This window comes from Aethalodelphis obliquidens, unplaced genomic scaffold, assembly GCF_003676395.1.
Source record: "Aethalodelphis obliquidens isolate GAN/ISIS:26980383/991018 unplaced genomic scaffold, ASM367639v1 scaffold1, whole genome shotgun sequence".
NCBI classification, from domain to species: Eukaryota; Metazoa; Chordata; class Mammalia; order Artiodactyla; family Delphinidae; genus Aethalodelphis; species Aethalodelphis obliquidens.
In genome coordinates, this window is record NW_020837945.1 from 80382349 (window position 1) to 80400279 (window position 17931).

At 44.7% G+C, this 17931-nt stretch overlaps 1 protein-coding gene across 1 annotated transcript in view; it reads right to left on the reverse strand.

Annotated features, from left to right (window-relative positions):
- Positions 1 to 1420, reverse strand: part of ADIPOQ (adiponectin, C1Q and collagen domain containing) — an 11584-nt gene extending 10164 nt beyond the window's left edge. Inside the window, exon 1 of the mRNA XM_027109314.1 lies at positions 1365 to 1420. The gene's annotated coding sequence lies outside the window, so the exon portion shown is untranslated. The remainder of the gene's footprint in view (positions 1 to 1364) is intronic.
- Between the last annotated feature and the right edge of the window lie 16511 nt (positions 1421 to 17931).

Here is a 17931-nt window from a genome sequence, read left to right on the forward strand (position 1 = left end):
ACACACACACACACACACACACACACACACACACACACACACACACATTTTTGGCATCAGTCTCTCTCCACTTGAAGGAGTCCCTGACTGAAAGCTTCTAGTCTCCAAAGCTTCTACCTCCTGTCCTCAGCAAAGTGTCTGGGGCCACAGGTCCCCAGCTTGACAAGGAGTAGGACGGAAGTCTGTCCCCACAGCCACCTTTGAAAGGACAAGAAGCAAGTCCTGTGGCCCTCTTTACAGCTCCTCAAGAATGGAAGGAGGGAGGCAACAAGGACAGACAATTAAGCTGCAGGCTCCCTTTCCACTGCTCAGCTTCAGGAACAAAGCTGACACCCTCACGCTCCTTTGGACATATTCTGTCAGCGTCAAGGCCTCCCTGTTTCCAACCTTGTCAGGAGGAGGTGGCCTTACCCCAATGGCAGGAGTCACCAGGAGTGAGGTAGCTGCACCCCTCGTAGGGCTTGATCTGAAAACCAGAACTCCCCAGACCAGGGACCCACATCCTCAGACAAGGGCTGGCCTGATCTCTAAAATCCCTCCCACTCAGGTCTCTGCATCAATGGCTGGAAACAGGAGGCCGCACGTGCAGCGCTCACTGGGGCAAGCAGGATTGGGCTTGACCAAGACCAGGTAGATCCAGTTGTTTCTGTCAGAAGATGTCTGCTAAAAATAAGATTTTTCATAAGCTGCCAGTATATGCCAGGCCCCTTGCTCACTTTACGTCATTTGCACTTCTCAATCATCCTGTGAGATATCCCCACAGCGGGGTAGATATTCCCATATTTACAGATACCCCCAAATCTACACATACTGACCACGCCTCACCCATCTTTGTACCTCACGGACACTACCCAGTGTCTGGCCTGTGGAATCTGCTCAATAAATATTGCTGAGTAGAATCCAGTGTTGGAGTTGGATTCCAAACTCAGGCTGAGATCGGAGCTCAGGCTTTCCCCAGGCTGCCTCTTCACGTGCTTCTTTCTCCGCCCTACCTGGTCAAGCTAAGTGATTTGTCCCCTTCTCCTCTTATCTAATTGGACTTTATCACTGGACCATCCCTCCAACTTCACTGACCCCAAACTTCTCTTTGGTTAGGCATCTAACCACAGAGTGAATTGGGCAAAATTCAGGATGGTCCCAGGCATTTTGACCAGAAGGAACAGTCCTATTTCTCTTGGAGCTGTGGGAGAATCGAGGAAGAATCCCAAGGCCTGTCTGCATCCGTCAGTGCTACCCTGGCCAGGGTTTTGCCTGTATCCCTCCCTACCCTGCTAACAGGACAGTGTGGGCACACCCCAGTCAGGGGCTCCACAGCAGGGCAGCCACTTCCCCTCCAGCCTAGAACTTGAATCAATTGTCCTTACCCTCAGGTGTGGAATCAGAGCCACAGACTTCGGTCAGGATGGAAGTGAGGAGGAGATGGCCCAGTCTCAGCAGCCTGGTACTCATGGGGGCAGGTGGTCCCCACCTCACAGTTGTCCTTTCCTATTGGCCAGCATGGCGAGGCCCAGAGACCAATCGGCAGGCATGCGCCCCTGGCAACTGCCTCAGGTCCACCCTGGGGAACCTGGTGCAACCAGCTTGGGCTTGGGAAGCCAAGTGGAGCTTCAGTCACCACAGTCTTGTCTCCAGACTTTGGCTCTTATTTTTGCCTCTTACAACGGCGACGGGGCCAAGGGTCAAGACCAGAAGCAGGAAAACAAGATATTTCCTTATGTAAAATGAATTGCCCTGTGGTCCAGGAGACCTCCGTCTTCCCGGAGATTTGCCCTAATAAATCCGGGGCACCAATTACCACCATCACCTCCTGCTCACAATGCATGATAGGGAACTGCAGTATAACAAGGAATATAACACATCCTCTGTTCTCTGGCCTGAACCAGATCGGGGAAAGACTTTGCATGCCAATTTTGAGAACTGAGGTGAGGGGACGTTTCTGGGCTGGTGTAGGGCAGATTAAGACCATTAAAGGCCCTGAATCCCAAATGATTTTGAAGTCCCCACCTGTATGTGATTCAAATTCAGTATATCAGAAAACATATTAACTAGGAGAGAATACCATCTTTCAAGGATTTTGTGGTTTCAAAATTCTGGATAAGTTTTTGAAAACTAACTTTTCATGCGTGTGTGAGTCCCCATTTTGCCAGCACCTTAAACGTGTGCCTGTTCCACCTACTGGTGACCACTGCTCCGGGCTAGGAGTGGCCTGGAGCGGCTGTAACCCACAGAGGTGTTCCTAGAAGCCTTAGGCTAAAAGTGGCAATGCTCATCACCTTGGACTCTTTCTTGGCAAACCCACGTTTTGTTTTTGAAGGACAGGATCGGGGCCACTTCCTGCTAGCCACAAATTCTGATGCGTTAAATCATGACCCCAGCAAGGGCTCAGGATCCCAGCAATAACTTCTGCAAGACATACAGAAACAGAATGTTCTCAGGCAGAGCCTGGCAAGTATCTACCTGGCCCTAAATACCACCTCTCCTGGCCACAAAAAACCTAAAAGCCCACCAGCAAAGTAAAGTAAAAATCTGATCTAAGGTTTAACCTCTTACTAATATGCAAATATTTCTAGAGAAGTTACTTTAGGCCTTTGAGATTGGAGTCATGAGTCTCTTCCCAAGGGCCCACTGACTTAGGTAAGGGGCTTATGAAAATGAGGTACTGGTTTACTAGATAGGTTGGACCGAGGAGAAAACACACAGAAACTACAGCAACCCTCAATTACTTCAGTATTTTATTTTTATTGTGGCATCTTTTATTGATTTGGGGTTTGTGTTACTATCTGTCTCTCCTTACTAGAATGTAAACTTCACGAGAGCCGGTGCCTTGCCTGTTGCATGTTTTATCCTCAAGCCCTTAGAATAAGATCCGGTATAAGGTGGGCAATGATAATTGCTGAATCAAAAATAAGGGAGTGATCATATTTACTCTTCCCCTTGGAGATAGCTCTGACTGCCTTCCAGTTTACAATCAAGTATCTTCAGTTCAATGGGGTTAAGTGATTTGTCCAAGGCACAGATCCAAGATTTGAACCCAGTCTGTCTGGCTATCAAACCTGTTTGCTTTCTAGTACCTTACGTCTCTCACCCCTCCTGATGGACTATAATACCCTAAGATTCATGCGTGTACTTCATGCGTGTACTTCAAGCTATTCATGCGGGTAGCTTTGGGGTTGGCATGAAAAGTAGTTTCTTCCGATCTTATGGGAATACAGCTGGTTACAGCAGGCTTTAACTATTGCACAAGGTGGAATGACTTTAGCTCCAAAATCACACGAAGACTGTGCTGGTCTGGCTGTCTGCCAGTGACACTGCGAAAGCCTGTCATCTAGAGGCCATTCACCACAAAGTTCATCATGTGGAAAGAAGCAATTCTGTGGCTTACGTTTTAGAGACTGCAACTGAAAAACATTCAGCCAGAGGTAACTTGAGGCTAGTTTTTTTTTCCTCAGGATAGAACTGTTACTATCTAAAATAAAATAATCAAATAAACATCATCGTTTCCTCCAGGGTATCATGGCTACTGTTCAATCCCCTGTCAGCATGCGAACTGGGATATTGAAACAGCAGGTCACATGATTTCCTTCGCATAAATATGTTTAAGTATTGCCATATATTTCTGCTTTATTGTGATTTTTTAAAAAAAATCTTAATTGAAATAACTAAGTATAACCCGTGTGTTTTGAAAAATAATCTAGAAGATTAGAGCAAGACATAGAGGAAACACACCCGGCAGCCTTCCTTCCACTCCATCCCCAAATTCCTAGAAATGGCAAAAAAAAATTTTAATTCCTTTATCTCTTCCAAAGACTCGACTACAATTGCACTTTATCTAAGGCACCCTCAGATACAAATATAAGAATCTGTTTTGTCACTCATTCTTTGGACTAACAGCAATCCACTTCCACTGACAAGGAGGCCAGTTCAGATAAGCAACCCTAGATTCATATCTTTGAGAGCCCTATCCTTCGACCACTCCTCATACCAAAATACTGTATCAGTCAAAGAATTTCCCGCAATCATTTTGGAAAGGCTGGAGAAACAAAGAGATGGAGATGGTGTTGCTCAGAGTTCAGGAAGTGGTTACTGCCCCTGGGCTCTAGCCTAAAAGCCTGCACTCACTGCCCTGAAAAGAAGCCTGGCTACTGACACTGCCAGGGGCACTGCCTGAAACACAATAGCTTCTCCCATCATCCCCCTTCAATCTTTTTTTTTTTTTTTTTTTTTTTTGCGGTATGCGGGCCTCTCACTGTTGTGGCCTCTCCCATTGCGGAGCACAGGCTCCAGACGCGCAAGCTCAGGGGCCATGGCTCACGGGCCTAGCCACTCTGCGGCATGTGGGATCCTCCTGGACCAGGGCACAAACCCATGTCCCCTGCATCGGCAGGTGGACTCTCAACCACTGCGCCACCAGGGAAGCCCCCCGCCCCTTCAATCTTGCACCATTGTCTCCCATTTGCAGAAGCTAATTGGAACTTATCCAGTAAGGGAGTCTAGGATATGTCGTTTCAGACACCAGCTTCAGGAGTACAAAGGGGATTACAGAAAAGTGGATATAGGGCTAAGTATCGATAGACATGATCAGACATAGGCCACAACTTTAATAAATAGAAGAATTCACACCCAAGGAAGCAAAGCTAACAGAAAAAAAAAAAAGGGAGGGGGGAGCAAAACTTTAAAATAAGTATAATTATTATATTTAGAGAGATGACAGGAAAGAACATATGTGAAAATAATTAATGGATATCCTGCCACAGTAGGAGATGAAAATAATTTTCTCTTCTTTAAGTCATCAAGCTTGTGGTGATTTGTTATGGCAACCCTAGGAAACCAACATGGGGAATTAGAGCTAGGCAAATTCTTACACACAGCATCAAGGTAGGATCCATTAAAGAAAAAGCATGGTAAATAAGACCTCATCAAAATTAAAACTGTTGCTCTATGAAAGATCCTGTTTAGAGCTCCAGACTGCGAGAAAATATTTGCAAACCATACATCTGACAAAGGGTTTGTATTTAGATTATATAACAAACTCTCAAAACTAAACAGTGAAACAAAGAACAAACAAACCCAAGTAGAAAGTGGGCTACAGACATGAAAGATATTTCATGAAATAGGACATATGGATGGCAAATAAACACATGAAAAAACGTTCAACATTATTAGCCATTACAGAAATGCAAATTAAAACCACAATGAGGTATCACTACACATCTACTAGAATGGCTAAAATTAAAAACAGTAAGAAATACTAATATAATAGTGGAAACATGTCATTATACATTTGTCAAAACCCATAGAATGTACAACACCAAGGGTGAACCCTAATATAAGCTATGGACTTTGGATGATATTTTTAAAGGTGGGGAAAATAGCACACAATTTTTTAAAACTCAAAAAAATAGTGAGAATACTAAATTTGGAAAAGACGATGAAAATGGATCACTCAGAATTTGCCAGTGGGAATGGAAAATGGTACAGCCACTCTGGAAAATAGTTTGGCAGTTCTTAAAAAATTAAGCAGCAGTCACACTCCTGAACATTTATCCCAAAGAAATGAAAACCATGTCCAAACAAAAACCTGAATATTCATGTACATATATACCTTTGCTCATTTGTGTGAGTAACTCTTAAGGATAAATTTCTAGAAGTGGAATTGTAGGATCAAGGGGTATGCACATCTTAAATTTTGATAGTTGTAAATTGACTTTCAAAAATTCAACAATAATTTATAGTGCTCCAAAAATGGTATGAGAGTACCTGTTTCCCTATACCCTCACCAATATTGGATACTGTCAAATATTTAAATATTTGGCTTTCTAATAGATTTTTTAAAGTTATCTCTTTGTTTATGTGTGAGGAGGATATCTTTTCAAATATTTATTGGTTGTTTGTATTTATGTTCCTGTGAATTGTGTGCTAATTTCTATTTGTCTATTTTTCCTACTTTGTCATTTTTATTAATTTTTTAAAGTTCTTTGTATATCAAGGAAATTAATCCTTTTGAAATTTTATTTAGCTCTTGCCTTTTAAAAAACATTTTATACAAAAATTTTTGCTTCCTATTTGGTTAGCCTAATTTTTTAACATTTTCATTTTGGCCTCTAGATTTTTCTGTGTTGCCTGAAAGATTCCTCCCATTTTAAAGGTATTCTTTAAAATATGTTTTCTTCTAGAATGTTCATGATTTTTTTTCCTTTTAATTCACTATTTGACCAATCTGTAATTATTTTGTCAAAAGGGCAAAGACCACCTATAGAGTTAATCAAGGGCTGTTTATTCAAATCTTACTGTTGTAAGGGGGTCACTACCATCACTTTCATTCCAGTAGAGATTGGAAGGGGGTTGAAAGGAGTGTGAATTTTATAGGCTGAAAGGAGGAAGTCCTACGACAGTCTTTGGCGAGTGTTCTTTTAGGATGGGATTTTCTAATTCTAGCAGGGTGGGATTTTTTGAAAGTGTGGGAAGCTTTCTGATTGGCTTTCAAGTACATTTGGCAGTCTTCAAATGGTCCACTATCTACCTGTATATAAATGGGGGCTTTCCAGGCTGGGTAGGGTCATATGGGTTATTCTGCTTCACCTGAAAGAAAATCTGGTCCCTGGCTTTGGAGTCTTACATTAGCAATTCATGTTTCAAAAAATAAGATAAAATCCATTTTTTTTCTGTATTCTTACTGAACCCAGTACCCATTTTAATACATATTTATCTTTTAAATTCTAATTTTAAATGTCTTTTTCATATACTTTTCAAATGCATGGGGGGGCAGTCTATTTCAGGATTCTCTACCCTGTTCATTGTGTGTGTTTATTCCTCATCAGGAGTAAGTATCCTCTTGGCCAACGAAAGCAGCATGATGCAAAGCTCTAAGATATAAGTATTAAAGTCATATCTGAAAGTTTATCCATTTATAAAGCTTGATACAAGAGTAAATATGTAATTGGGAGACTGTATTTAATAAAATTTTCCAACGTCGTACTCTGACATGGAGCCTGGCATACAAGAGGTCTTCATATATGTTGGCTAAGTCCAGAAATGCTAGTGTGGCAATGAGGACTCTGGACCAGGAGTTGGAAGACCTGGATTCCAGTCTCTGCTTCACTGCAGGCTGGTTGGGTGACCATGCTACACTTTAATGGCCTGGTAGCTGGGAAATGGCTTCCAATGTCGGGAACTATAATTCCCATCACTCCTTAAAGCTAGGAGTTACCATATGACAAAGTTTTCACCTATAAAATATGAGAGACTCAGCTATTCCAGGCTGAGTCTTAAAATATTACACATGTGATCTCTCAATTTCTTCCCTGTGAACAAGAGTGCAGATATGCCTGTGACCCAGTTTTTTGGGGGAAGCGTTTTTCTTTTTAAGAAATTTTTAAGAACATATTACTTTTTTTCCCAAGTTTATTGAGGCATTATTGAAAAACATAATTGTATATATTTAAAGTATACAATGTGCTGATGTGATATATGTATATGTATACATTGTGAACTGATTACCAAGATCAAGATAATTAACACCTCCATCACCAGACATAGTTAACTCTTTGTGTGTGTGTGTGTGTGTGGTGAGAATGTTTAAGATCTACACTCAGTAACTTCCAAGTACACAATACATATTATTAACTATAGGCCTGTGACCCAGTTTTGATCATACAAAGATGATGTTCCAGAGGATGCTGGAAAAACCAGAGGAAAGAAACCTGGGAGTCCTGAATGGCTGTGTGGGACAGAGTAGTCTTCCAACCTGCCCTGGACTGTTACTTGAGATAGAAATAAGTCTATCAAGTCATTATATTGTTGGGTCTTCGTTGCAACAGCTTACTATTCTACTTGGCACAGGTATCCCACAAAGGAAACAGTTCTGCAAAGAGTCTGGGAAATAAAGGGTGTACTAAAAGTATGCAGGTTCTCTTCCTATAGGACTTCTCTGCACCTAGATAAATGTTTCCTTCTCTCATATATATCACAGCTTGAGGGAGAAAATTGCTGATCTCTTGTATTCTCTTACTGTTTCTGAAAAGCACATCTGGAAAATGCTGATTTAGATGATTTCTATTTTCTCTAAATATTGCATAATGCATGGCCAGTGTTAGTATGCATTCAGAACACCACCAAATTTTACAGAATCAAGGCTGCCTTTGCTCCAACTACTTCAGTCAGAACATGTTATCTCTAGGCACAACAGGCAATATTATGAAACCATAGAGAATATGAATAATTCTTCCAAAAGTTTTAGGAAAAAAAGTTTTAGGAGATTTTGATCTCATTGTTTTGTAATCTTTCTCATCTAATCAAATGGAAAGATGACAAATGTTTTACCCACAGAGGAGTTTGGGGGTTTTTTGTTTTTTTTCTTGGTTTTTTTGGTCTTACTTTCAAAGGGCTTGAAAAAGGTACTGCAACCACAGTTCGTGGCTACTGTGTGTAAGGCCCTGGAAAAGCAGGCGCAGTGCCCACGGGGAACGGTGGAAGTACAGAATGGACCTGTCCCAGAACACCTGGGGACAGCATCCTCGAACATCGGCAGTGATGACTGGTATTGAAATGGCTCCTCTGGCAGCCCAGGAGATTTGTGGAGAGGTTCTTCCTGGGAGGCCTCGGAGGTTTGAGCACTTCGCATTCTGCCGGCACCATCAAGTGTGGCCATTTTTGTAGATTCATAAAATGAGGTGCAAAAGATTGAGGAAGTTTGGGGCTATTTCTGTAATGGGCAACTGGCCAGTCAATGATCAAGAGTATCTGAGGGGATCCAAGTGATGTGTTTCCTAAGGCTACTAGTCAGAATCCTGAAGATTCTTCTGTCCAGATGTAGTTCTTACATATTCTCATTGAGAAATGTATTATTGTGATTGATAAGATAACTGGAGAGACCAAAGGAGAGAAGTTCACTGGGAAATCTATACATTCAAGACTGACTATCTGAATGTGTATTATAAAAAGTGTGAAAACATGCCATCCTAGATTATGCAGGACTAACCTTCTTTTGACCTGGTAGATTGACTTAGTAGATTAGACATGTCCAGTGCTGTTAATGCAGCAAAGGGCTCTGCGTGCTTAGAAAATCCCAATCTGTTGATCCACAAGCTTGGATTGGATCTGAAACAGGTTCCCCCCTTTGGGAAAGGACTCCACACAACCTTTCAAGGGTTTCTGAATGCAGGTGGAGGATGTTAGGATTGGTTCGCCAAGAGTCCACTCCCACCATCTTGGTCTGCAGAACTCCCCTGAGAGATCCCGCTGCAGGTCCCTCTGCTCTGCTCTGCCTCTTCTGCAGCTGCACTTCACAGCTGACTGGTCTCAACCCTCCTCCTTCCCCACAGATGTTTAAGAAGCAGCAACCGAAAGATGGAGGGGGAGGGACTCACCCCTCAAGAGTGAGTGGGAAGGAGTGAATGGACCAAGGAATGAGCTGGAGAATTCCAGACATGGCAAGTCAGAGGGTCTTGTAAACTGTGGTTGGAACAGTAAGGTCAGGAAGAGCACTGGCTGTGGGGTTGCCTCCTAGCCTCTTGCAGACTGGCTATGAGGACCAAAGGAGGCCATATCTGTCAAGCACTGGGGCCAGCCCTTAATGTTAGTGCCTTTCTGAACCCTGTGGCCCAGCAGCCTCTGCCAATGCATCCTCCCTGCTGTGCATCACTTCTCTGTGCCTGTGCACAGGATGTCCTTCTCCTTCCTCTCCACCTGGAGAAAATGCTTGCTCAGACATCACCCCTTCCTTGACTACATCAGGAAGAGTCAGTGGCACGGTGCTGTGTCCCCATAGTATATGTCATACCATGTTATCTGATGATCTGTTTCCACATTTCTCTCCCGCAATCGGACTGAGAGCTTCTCACTCATCTTTATACCTCCCTGGTCTCTCCTGGTGCCAGCACCTTCCTTAGGATGGGGGTGCCCAGGAAATAGATGTTGAATTAAATGAGTGAATACGTATGTAAATAAGTAAATATTCTTGTGGTCAAAATGGAACAATGTGGGTTGGAAAGTAATGTGGGTAGAAGGAAATAAAATTTCCCAAAGATTTGGGGAGAACTTTATTTTAGTGTGCAAATAATAAATATTTTATCCTACCAATTTGAAACACTCTACCAAGACAGATACTTTGTTGTTAAGAAAGGGGGCATGAGAGCGTGGAACCACCACATAGCTTAGCTTTCTGAATAATTTCGAAGAAGAACACTCTGTTGGACAGTCGTGCCAAGGAGCCCCTCCCTGATGGTGTGTCCCTCAGTCTCTGCCCTTTTTTGCCCACACAAAGGGCTTCTTCGTGGACACACTATTTTGGTTTTCTTGAATTCTACAATTATGGTCCTGAGTCTCATGGGAGACACTCCCCAGGTGCCTGCTGACCCACTCCATCCCAGGAACGAATCAGGGGACAGAAGACTCAGCCAGATCCCTGTCCAGTGAAAAGTTAAAATCAAATCATCTTAACAATTCCCAAACTAAGTAAATCCAAAACTACCTCTAAAACTAAACAACTCCAGAGTTCAGGGTGCTGGTTATTAGCCATGATCGCTCAGCTCCCTGCTCACCCTTCTGCTCTCTGCTTTGTGGTTGGGGCCATTCGCCTCCTTTACCAGCTGCTCCCTGTCAGCCTGGGCCAACAGGGCAGAGGAGCAGAGGCTGGCAGAGGGGAGAGGGCTTTGCTCCTCCCTGTGTGCCTGGGTACCTCTCAGCATTGCCCTAGCAACTGGCCTTCACCTCAAGAGCCCCAGTGGGTTCCAGGAGCTGCAATTTACCATTTTCCCAACACTTCCACAACCAGCCTCATCATGCCCCTTCCTCTAGCACCAGCTGGCAGCACCCCCTCCCTAGAGTTCTGTATCCAGTTCCCGGGCTCGTCTTTGAGTTCCTGGGGCACCTGTCCCATTGGGCAGTGCCACCCACTCAGAGGGCTACCCCCAGCCATATGGGGCCACCAACCTCTTCCCTTTGTTCCCTCAGCTCTTGGGCTGGTAGCTGCTTCTTGCAGTTAAAATTTCCATTATACTCCAATATTGGGGGGTGGGTTTTTTGGTTTTTTTGCCTTTTTCGTTCTCCAATAGCCAAGTAACAATTCTTTATTTAAATTTTTTTTTCTTTATTATCAGTATTGTGTCTCTAACAGTGTTTGGACCCTGACAGTAACTCTAAAACTAAGCAATTTTAAAAATAAATAAACTTGGTCTTCCCTGGTGGTGCAGTGGTTGAGAGTCCGCCTGCCAATGCAGGGGATGCGGGTTCGTGCCCCAGTCCGGGAAGATCCCACATGCCGCGGAGCGGTTGGGCCCGTGAGCCATGGCCGCTGAGCCTGCGCGTCCGGAGCCTGTGCTCCGCAACGGGAGAGGCCACAACAGTGAGAGGCCCGCGTACCGCAAAAAAAAAAAAAAAAAAAAAAAAAAAAATTCAAAAAAAGAAAAAAAACTTTAAAACTAATTAAGTAAAAATAAAGAACAGAAAAAAATTTCATTAAAAAAGTTAAGAAATGGACAATAAATAGCTCTGAAGATAACTTAAAACTAAATATGACCAAATTTTGAGGAAATAAAAAAACTTAAATAAGTCTGAAAATAATTCAAAAATAACAAAACTAAATCATTCAAATCTAAATAAATGTAAAACTATATAGCTAAAATTACAGTAACTAAACAAGTCACACTGAAAACTAACAAAATTAAATAAGTCAAAAGTTAAATAACACAAATAGATAAAAACAAAACTAAAAATAAATAACTCAAAATTACAACTGAAGAGTAACTGAAAAACTCACACACCAAGTCTAAAAATAAATAACATTAAGTAAATAATTCTCAAAGCTAATTCGAAAATAACTGAAGATAAGTAACTGAAAACAAACTCTGAAAAAAAATAACTTTGAAAATAAACTGAAAACTACAAAGTCAAATAACTGGAATACTAAACAGCTAAATAGAAATGAAAACACAGTCCGGCGGGATCGATCGCCTGCTGCCGCCCGGAACCACTTCGGGTTCCTCCCGGGCGCGGCCTCCGCGGGATCTGCACCCGCGTCGCGTGCCCTGCGCAGGAGCGCGTCAATACCTCCGGGTTCCGCGCGACGTCTGCGCCGAGTCCCTGCGCTCGCGCTTGCGCAGGTAGGACAGCGCGAGGTTCGCCGCGGGGCTGTACCGGGAGGCGTGGGCTCCGCGGCGGACGTGGACCGAGCCTCAGGCCCCACTAGGACGGCCTAATCGCCCCCGGGCAGGGCAGCGGATCCCCAGGCTCCAAGGCCCCTTTGCTGCTTCTGCTTAAGGGCGGGCCGGCCTCCGCATGCACAGCAGTGGCTCCCCGGAATGCAGGCGAGTATCAGTTCTCTGCGCAGGGCGGCCTCAGGCCCCCTTCCCGCGCCCGCACTGCCTCTGCTCGAAAACCGGTCTCCCCACTGGGGGCGAGCAAGCCAGCGGACATCCCAAGGCTCTCCTCAGTTTTGTTTGTGGCCCTGAAATTCCAAGAAGAAAGAGGAGCAATGGCTAACAAGTTCGCTTACTTTTCTTTCCGCTTCTAAATCACGTGTCCTTCTCTTCGCTTCCCTCTTTCTCTCCCTGGATGCTCCCGTAGGCCTAGTCTTTATGGGTGAGAATCATGAAAAGGAGGGAGAGGGAAGGAGGAGAGGAAGAGAGGACAGGAAAAGCTGATGAACAGAAATGAGGGAAAATATGAAAAGAGGTAAGAAGGATTCATTGCAGCACTACTTACAATAGGCAGGACATGGAAGCAACCTAAATGACCATCTATGGATGAATGGATAAAGAAGATGTGGTACATATATGCAATGGACTATTACTCAGCCATAAAAAAGAATGAAATTATGACATTTGCAGCGACATGGATGGACCTAGAGATTGTCACACTGAGTGAAGGAAGTCAGACAAAAACAAATATATGATATCGCTTATATGTGGAATCTAAAAAAAATGGTAGAAATGAACTTATTTACAAAACAGAATTAGAATCACAGATGTAGAAAACAAACTTATGGTTACCGGGGGGAAAAGGGGGAGGGATAAATTGGGAGATTGGGATTGACATATACACCCTACTATATATAAAATAGATAACTAATAATAACCTACCGTATAGCACAGGGAACTCTACTCAGGACTCTGTAATGACCTATATGAGAAAAGAATCTAAGAAAGAGTGGATATATGTGTATGTATAACTGATTCAGTTTGCTGTACAGCAGAAACTAACAGAACATTGTAAATCAACTATACTCCAATAAAAATTAATTTAAAAAAAAGAAGGAAATAAATTTACACTCAGAGCACTGCTCTCCTTTTCCATATCTTCTGCACCTTCACTATCATCAAAGGTTTCCATGGAGATAAACTCCCTACTGGAGCAACCTTAGGGAAAGAAAGGGAAGAATTTGGCCGGCCGTGGGGGAGAGGGCGTGGGAGGACAGGCCACGCAGCCTATGGCAGGACGGAATGGGCAGCGCCGGTCTCCAGGAACCCATTCTCGCCATCTCTCCCTCCTCTCCCAGGACTGCACTGCTTCACCTGGGCCGGGAGGAGGGGGCCTGTGATCTCCAGGTTCCCTTTTCCAGCTCAAAATTCTGTAACTGTGAGAAGACATGTCCACATGGTGTTCACAGTCCTACCTCCTTGTCCTCCAAGAAAACAGTCATTGTCTTTTTGTGCTTGACGACCTTCCTGCCTTGCCTCCTTCCCGCCCTCCTTTCTTCCTTACCTCCTTCTCTCCCCTGATTACTGCCCATTTCCCATTTCCTTGGCAGCCTCTGCCCAAAGTCACTGCTCTCCCCGTGGGAAAATCAGAGGGATGAATACATCGTGCCTCTCTCGCCAATGAACTGATTAATTAACCAGCCACACCATTGTGCGCCTGTCACGTGCCAGGGCTGTTAAAGACACTGGGGGGGGGGGGGGGGGGGGAACAGCAACGCCCACCAAATTCCGACCCTGCTCTGTGCCTGCTAGGATGTCAGTTATTTGTCAAAAGTTAAGTCTCACCCAACTGTGTAAGGACCTTAGCCCCATTTTACAGATGAGAAACTCACATGAGGGAGGATTAATCACTTGGCCAAGTTCCCTTGGCCTGTTAACACCGCAGCTGGAATCTACCCCACACTAAACGCGTGGTCTCCCAAGTCAGCTTAGGGAGGCGAGCATCTGCAGAAAGATTTTGATCTGAGGGAGCCCCAGGTTGAGCGTCAGCTGAGTCCAATCCATCCCGCAGGAATCTGAGCACAGGAGAGTTTCAGTTCCGCTGAGAATTCAGGGGGAGGGGCCTTGTGGGGGCGCAGGAGCGGAGCGGAAGTAGCCTGAAGTTGGGGTGGGTGGGGCACAGTATCTCCGGGAGCAGGCATCCAGCAAGAGGGAGCTCCCGACCTGCCGCCCAGAGGGCCCCCCCCAGCTGCGTTCGGGGCCCGGGGTCCTCCCCGGAGCAGGGCCGTGAGGGCTGTGCGAGCACGACGGGGAGCCGCCGGGCAGCCGCTTCCTGGAGGCCTCCAGAGACGCCGCGGGACGACGCAGGGGCAAAGCCTGGTTTAACTCCTGCTCCTGGGACGTGGTGGGCGAGCGGAGGGAGCGCGGAGGCGAAAGTGGCTCTGGGAGGCGCTTCCCACCGCCCTCCTCCAGGTGTGACTGCGGGGCACCCGCGGTAACCCCCAGATACGCCTCTTTAGGGCGGCCATCCCGCGTGGGTCCCCTTGGACCAGGAGCAGACAGTGAGGACGGAGGGACGGCCGTCTTGCTGGAAAGCTCTTAGGGAGGGACAGAGCAGGAGCTGTTGCGCCCTTGACCAGCCCCTGCGTGGATAGAAGAGCTGCGTCTGCAGGGGCCGTGGCCTCAGTGCCCCAGGCAATGCCCGGTGCCAGGGGCCCCAGAGCCGCCCGCTGGGAGGAGCCCGGGGTGGTAGCGGGGCTAGGCGGCAACCTGGGAACTGAAAGATGCGAGGACGAGGTCCAGCCATTCCTCGAGGTAAGTGAAATGATGACCTGGTGCCGGGGCTGCTTTCCCCTCTCTCCTGTGGACCCTGCGGGCTGGGGAGTGTGCGGGGGCCTCAGCCGGGCACAGGGCTGGCACAGAGGGGCCCTCGCACACTTGGCCACGCGTTGACTGCATTATTTCAGGGTCATCCAGGCCGTCATCCCCTGCCTCCAGGTACGGATTTGCCTGAGCTGGCAAGAGGACCAATCCTCCGAGCACAGTCAAGACCCAGACGCCACCTCCCTGCTGGGGCCGGCGGTGCACATGGGCTCCTCACTGGAGAGGCCACAGCTGGGGGTGGGGCCCCCATTTTACTCTAGAGCAGAGTTTTCCTAATGTGGTAAAATAAGATGTAAAGTTTACATCTTGATACAGTGTACACGCATGCGCAGACACGTTAAAACGAGTTTTACGCACTATTACCCTCACTGTGATTGATACTCTTAACAGTTTGTATTGTGTCCATTCATTTTTATTAATGCTGGTCCAGACGCACTGAGTTGATTTTATGATCTACTAATGAGTTAAAACCCACAGTGAGAAAAGCACCTTTCTAGGGCAAAGCGGAGGGAGAAAGAAAGAGGAGCAGAAAGGAAATGGAAGGGACACGGGAAAGGAAGAACAGAGAAAGAAGACAGGACAGAATGAAGAAGGGGGTGTGTGAGAGGTGGTGGGAGGTCACACAGCTGCCTGCCATGATGTCCTTTTGAGGCCATCTGCTCTTACACAACGTCCCACTCTGTGTGTGCCCTCAGCGCTTCATTGGACCCTGGGCTGCTTGGTGGCAGGGACAAAATCTTTTCACTTCTGAAAACCTCACAGCTCCTAGCAGAGGAATTCTTTAGAATCAGGCAAAACCTGAGAGAACGTCTCTTAGTCAAATCTTCTCATTTTCCAGGGGAGGAAGCTGACCTGGAAGGGTCAGCCAGCCAGTCAGTGATTATTCACTCCAGTCAGGCCCTGGGCACAGTCAGGATTTGCTCCTGGTGGGTCACAAGCATCAGTTTTTCATCCAAAGTGAAGATAACAGTATTTACTTTAGAGGTTTAGTGGGAGGATTAACATTATGTATATCCATCAAGAATGGTGCCTGACACATCATAGAAGCTTAATAAATAGCACCTGCTATTATTGTTAGTAGTAACAGGAGTGAAAAACAGTCTCGGAACAGCATTGGCCACTTCAGGTATGCTGCTGTCACTAAATCTGGGGGGGCAGTTTGGCTGCCAACGTCTTCATCCCAGACAAAATAGAAATCCTCATAGACACCTAAGGAAATGACTTTAGAAATAAAAACAGGAAATTTGTGCATACGTACACCAGCAAAAAACTAATTCAAACACACGGGCCTTAACAAATATTCATCTTGGTTACACCAACATTTTATGTTAGTGTACATTTTTTACGTGAATGGAGCTATTTTATTTCCCCACTGATTTCACCGAGTATTTTGGGGAGGACATAAACCTCAGAGGCTCTGGGCTACTCCCAGTCTGTGCCAAAATAAGTGCAGAGTGCTTTGCAGAAATGAGTCTGATAAATGGGAACGGTGGCCAGAAAAATTCACGATGATAAGAATTTGAGAGCATTCTCTTCCTTCCACAGACAATAGTTGAAACTCACACTTTGTAAATATAAACATTTGGGGGAACTTAGTTTTAATTCTTAATGTTTAGAATACTGGGTTGTTGTTTTGCTTTTAAAAACTTGAATCTATTAATAAGTGAACTCAGAAGAGAGTTTAAGTTACACTATTCAGAAAACACTGTTTTATTCTTCCACTTCTTACCTGTATAATATGGGGCAAGTTCCTTCACCTCTCTGTTCCTCTCTTACCTAATTTCCAAAATAGGAATTAAATATGGGACCTATCAGTATTTCATGGGGTTAATGTAGTGATAAGGGAAATACCTATAAAGATTTCAGCATGCCTCTGGCAGACTGTAAGCCTTTAAAAAATGCTAACTATTATGTTTTATAGTTAAAAAAAGAAGAAAGAAAATACTTTTTTGGTAAATTACGGATGTTGACAACAAAAATCTAAGGGCAATTATTTTGTTTGAAATTTCTCTTTTCCCTTCCTGTCCTCTAGATGGCAGAACGAAACCACTCTGGATCCTGCTGGTTGGGAGGAAGCTCTTCCTGCACAGATTTTAAATGGTTAAACTATGTTTTGGTTCCTTCCAGATTTTTCTTTCGTCTAATGGAAAAAAAAGGTAAGCACTGTATATGCAAAATTTAGGACCGTTTCTAGCATATCAACAGAGTCATTTTGACTAGGGGGCTGGAGTTGCCTTAAAGAAGCCTGGGACCTTGCTTCCTTGCCTTTGGAGAAATACTGGACAGTAGCATTGTGATAATGTGAAGGTAAGTACTACCTGAGCCAGGTGCTGTGCTAAGAGCTCCATCTACCTGAATCTTCATAGGGAGACTACGAGGTGTCACCCCCATTTTGTAAAATTAAAGATTAAGAATTTAAGGCACATTGAGATTAGTTAACTTGACCAAAGGAACAGAGCTGGCTTGAGCCCTTGCACTTAACCCTGTGCTACTGCCACCTAAGTGACTGCTGCCTGGTGGGTGTTAAATCACAGGGCTAATTTCTGCCTAATCTGCCCTAATAGTAACCTAGATCTCAGGAAAGAAGGAGTCTCAGGATTAGTGTAGGTTACTAGGCTAGATTAGGACCTTTTGCAGAGTTTTGCTCTGCAAACCAGAGTTTAAGCTTGTGCATTTAGACCAGTATATCTCTGAAGTGTGTATTTCCTTTTCAAACCAGTCTAGAACCAAGAGGAATCAGAGTTACTAATAATCACTGAGAGGGCATTGGTATCGTTCTTATAAACATCGAAAATTCCTTGCAGTAAGCTAAGAAAATCAGTAATCAACATGAACTCTCAAAATATGATACTTCTTTTAAAGATAAAAATAGTATTTACCCAAGCCAGCAATTTTTTGCATACTTCATACAGAA